General features: G+C 31.4%; 1 long non-coding RNA gene across 1 annotated transcript in view; it reads left to right on the top strand.

The window, feature by feature from the left end:
• The window catches only part of LOC107883335, a 2,429-nt gene extending 1,844 nt beyond the window's left edge, over positions 1-585 (top strand). The window contains exon 2 of the long non-coding RNA XR_001679216.2: positions 129-585. This is a non-coding gene — a long non-coding RNA (uncharacterized LOC107883335). The remainder of the gene's footprint in view (positions 1-128) is intronic.
• Positions 586-4,235: the final 3,650 nt, after the last annotated feature.

Raw genomic sequence — 4,235 nt, 5'->3', positions numbered from 1 at the left:
ATATGCCAATATGACATGTACTATTGTACTAGTTTATATTATGTTTCATTGTTTCACTGTTTATTTATTACTTATTTTAAATATTTTCTGAATGGATGTTTCATGTGGATATTACATTATGATTATAGGTATTACCTAACTCCTCCGGAGATCCCCTAACGCGGAAGACGTCGAGGAACTGCTGAGCGGCCCCCGAGTAGACGCACTACCCGACGACCAACCATCCCGGTCCAGGCTTCTCGCCCAGGCAGCGACGAACAGGCTGGAGCTCATCTCAATGATTGAGTCAATCCTAAGCGCAAAAGAAGAAGACGAGCGAGAAGAACAGGGGAACGGATAACCGACCAACCTGTACCCAAGATGAAGAACGGTCCGATCTTTCCCCCTATTCGCTCAACCGCGAAACGTCGGAGGTTAGGTTAGGAACCGCACCGCTGACACAGCCGACGATGAAGAACGGACCGAAGACACTCTTCGCAGTCGCAACAGCGACACGTCGGAGGTGTCACCGACCACCGCTCTTCATCCCCCACACATTTAAAATGTTGTAATTTATTCAATAAAATAAAAAAAAATTAAAATGAAGGATGGTAATAGTTATAATTATTTAGTACTTTAATTATTCAACATGTTTAAAGTTGTAAATATAACAGGGTTGGCAAAAACCCGGGCTTTTTAGAAAAAGCCCAACCCGGTTGGGTTTTTTCGGGTTTTTTCAAATAAAACCCCAAAAAACCCAAAAACCCGATGGGTTTTAATGTAAAAGTAATAATGGGTGGTTTTATTGGGTTTTTTCAGAAAAAACCCATCCAAAAACCCTGTGGGTTTTATTGTAAAATATTAATGCGCGGTTTTATCGGGGTTTTTCTGAAAAAACCCGTCCGAAAAAAATAAAAATTGGAATTTTTTTCCATGTATTTTTTCCGTGCGTTTTTTGTTTTTTCTCTTATCGCGTTATCACTTATCTCTATACTGGCCCCGCCAAAACTATATGATAATAATATAAGATATAAACATTCAGAACTTTTCCCAATTGTTAATTTTTATTGACGTTACTACGTTAGTGGCATTATTAAGTTTTTTGTTTTGCTGTTAGATTTTTATTTGTTACTAAAATTGTACCTACCTTATTAATTAAAATAATTATTTAGTTTTTTTCAAATCAATTTAATATTTTAATTAGAAAAATAAATAATACCTATAAGGTAATTTTTTCTGAAAATTAACACAAGTTAAAAAAAATAAAAAAAAAATAAAAGTGAACTTCTATTTTATCCAGAAAAGTAACCCGGGTTTTATGGGTTTTTTCAAAAAAATTAGTGGGTTTACCCAGAAAGCAGCCCGGGTTTTTTTATGGGTTTTTCAAATATCAGAGGGTTTAACCCAGAAAAGCAGCCCGGGTTTTTTCGGGGTGGGCTTTTTCGTGCCAACCTGAAATATAACAACCATGGCGGAATGATAAATGCATAGGTATTAATTTAACAATGCTGTGTGTTTATTATTTTTTTTTTTGTGTCTGCCATCACCTTTTACTTACCTACTATTTTAATAATTAGAACTGTTGAAATAGTGATATTAAAAGGGGAAATTATCAATGTTCTTAATTTAACATATTCGTACGATAAGCTATAACTAAAGATGTTATCATTAGTTCATTACAGTTGACAAAGTTACCTTAATCAATACCTAGTAGGTAATAGCAAACCACTGAACAATATTTGTTGTACGAGCAATCCTTGGCGTTGACTGTGAACCTTCTGTGTAGTGTTAAAAATTCATATATTATAATTCATAGATTATATAATAATATTATATTACTACATTAAACTATTTAAGCCAACAATCAAGATGACTGATGACTATGAGCAGTGGCGTCGAAGTTTTTAAAATGTGGTCGGGCGATTTTAAAACTTCCCGGCCGGCGGCCTCAATATCTTAATTATTTAATATAGAGGTACCCTAATATACATTTAATCATGGTTTAAATATACTCATGCTCATATTAAAGTTATGAAGTAAATAAAATATGGCCACATTTTTTAAAAAAGAGGTCGGGCCACGGCCCGACGTCACCATGAACTTCGGCGCCACTGACTATGAGCGATGAGTTGAAGACACAGTAATATGAGTGAAGATAGTTTATATTATAGTATTTTTATTGTTTAAATGATTAATTTATTGTAAAATTATTATACCCATAATATAAAAATCAAGTTAATAGTAGGTGAGTACCTAAGTAACTCTTACATTAGGTATGTTTTTACCGCGTCTTATACCCGCAAATAGGAGTGAAATTTAATTAGTTACTCATTATTCCGGTGGATGTCTCTGCACGTACTGATTACATTTTTTTATTATCCGCCGTGAACTAAATAAATAGTTAATGTAATTTTGATGCCTCGGTATAGGCGCACTTAGTAACTACCAGATTTGATTTTTGAACTTTTATTTAAGGGGTCTCTGTCCCTCTGCAAGTTAGAACAAAAGCATACCTAGCGAGGTACATCTGTACCTAGTACCTACGACCAATTGCTAGGAACGAAATCACTTATAAAAAAACAGGTAAGTGGATGTCGCTCTGCTGTAAAGTAGATTACAAGTGGGTCATTGTACAATGGTTGTATTAGACTTGAATTCAATGATATAATATGAATATCATTGTGACATTGTATAAGAAAAACGATTCTGAGCGGAGACGGTTTGTCAGTCTGGATATTTTATATTTTGTTATTATTTATTTTATCATGTAAAATATAAGTTGAATTAATATTAAAATATTATAATTTTTCATTCGTTTCTATGGTGATAAACAAAGCGTTAGAAATTAAAATCCCATTTTTTAGCGTTTTTTTGTAATTTTCCGGTGGTTTTTCCTGTGGCATTAAATAACTATTGATAAAATCGAAAAATGACCTCTTTAAAGTACCATCTTGATCCAATTTGCTAAAAGATAAGGTACTATATGTTGAAATCGAAACATTCCTTCTGGAAGAAATTTTGTATACAGGATATAAAAAAAAAAAAAAAATAAACACCATTGTAAAGACAATAGCTTCCTCGCTCCGCTCAGAATCTAAAGCTGATTTGAATTCTTAATAAAGACATATAGACTTAAGGCCATTCTTACAATGTCCGGTTAAAGTTAACCGACATTTAACCGGCCGAATTCTGACGGTAAAAAAATCTGTTATCAGTCGGTTAGCGTTAACCGACACTTAACCGTACATTTTAAGAACGGTCCTTATAGTCTTCTTTGTATCCTACATCGTCTTTTAAAATATGTTACTCTTATTAATATATATTATAAACTACTATATGGAATTGTAAAAATAAATATGCCTAATGAAGTACTTATTAAAAAAAATTGAATTTTAAATGTAATTAAAAAAAGAAGCGGGTAAGTGGGTGTCGCTCTGCTGTACAGTAGGTTACAAGTGGGTCATTGTAATGGATGGGATTGGATGTGAATTCAATGATGTAATATAATAAATTGTAAAAGTACGAAAACGATTCGGAGATGGACGATGGTTGTCAGACCACGATTATATTTTATAATATTATGTATCTACCTACCCATTTGATATTGTTATTATTAATAAGGTAACCGGAAAGTTAAATTAATATTATTTATATATTGCCTATTATAATATATCAATATTTGTATATATATTAATATACTTGAGAAGTTTCAAGTACCAACGAATAATATTTTTAAATTACAATAAAATAACAACAATCGTTATTCTTGATTATTTAATATTTAATTTCATCCAAATTTGAACTTAAAATATCCATAAAAAAAATTGTGTTTATATATTTTTTTAGATTTTTTGGTTACAAAATTAACTACTTACGTGGAACCTTTATTTAAATTTTTAATAGTTGCTCTAAAAGTTGAAAGTTTAATACATTTTTAACTAATAAATAATTTGTAAATTTTCAATTTGATAAATTTCGTGAATACTTAAACTTTAAATGCTTATAAAAAAACGTGCATAGGTATGTATTTTAATATTTTTCAACTGCTGTTGTAACTATGATATCAGGTTCCTTGTATTTAATTTTTAAGATTTTTGAACCAACGAATAAAATTGCACCAACTAGATTTACTAGATTCATAAACAAGATAGTAAGTTGAAAATCGAAGCTTATTTCAACTATTCATTCGTCCACTCAGAATCTAAAATGTGAAAAGTAGGTAAATAACATAGATATCTATTGTTGTTTAATTTTAT

The sequence above is a fragment of the Acyrthosiphon pisum genome, chromosome A1 (genome assembly GCF_005508785.2).
Source record: "Acyrthosiphon pisum isolate AL4f chromosome A1, pea_aphid_22Mar2018_4r6ur, whole genome shotgun sequence".
NCBI classification, from domain to species: Eukaryota; Metazoa; Arthropoda; class Insecta; order Hemiptera; family Aphididae; genus Acyrthosiphon; species Acyrthosiphon pisum.
The sequence above is the reverse complement of the archived record's forward strand: the minus strand, read 5'-3'. Positions and strand labels throughout refer to the sequence as shown.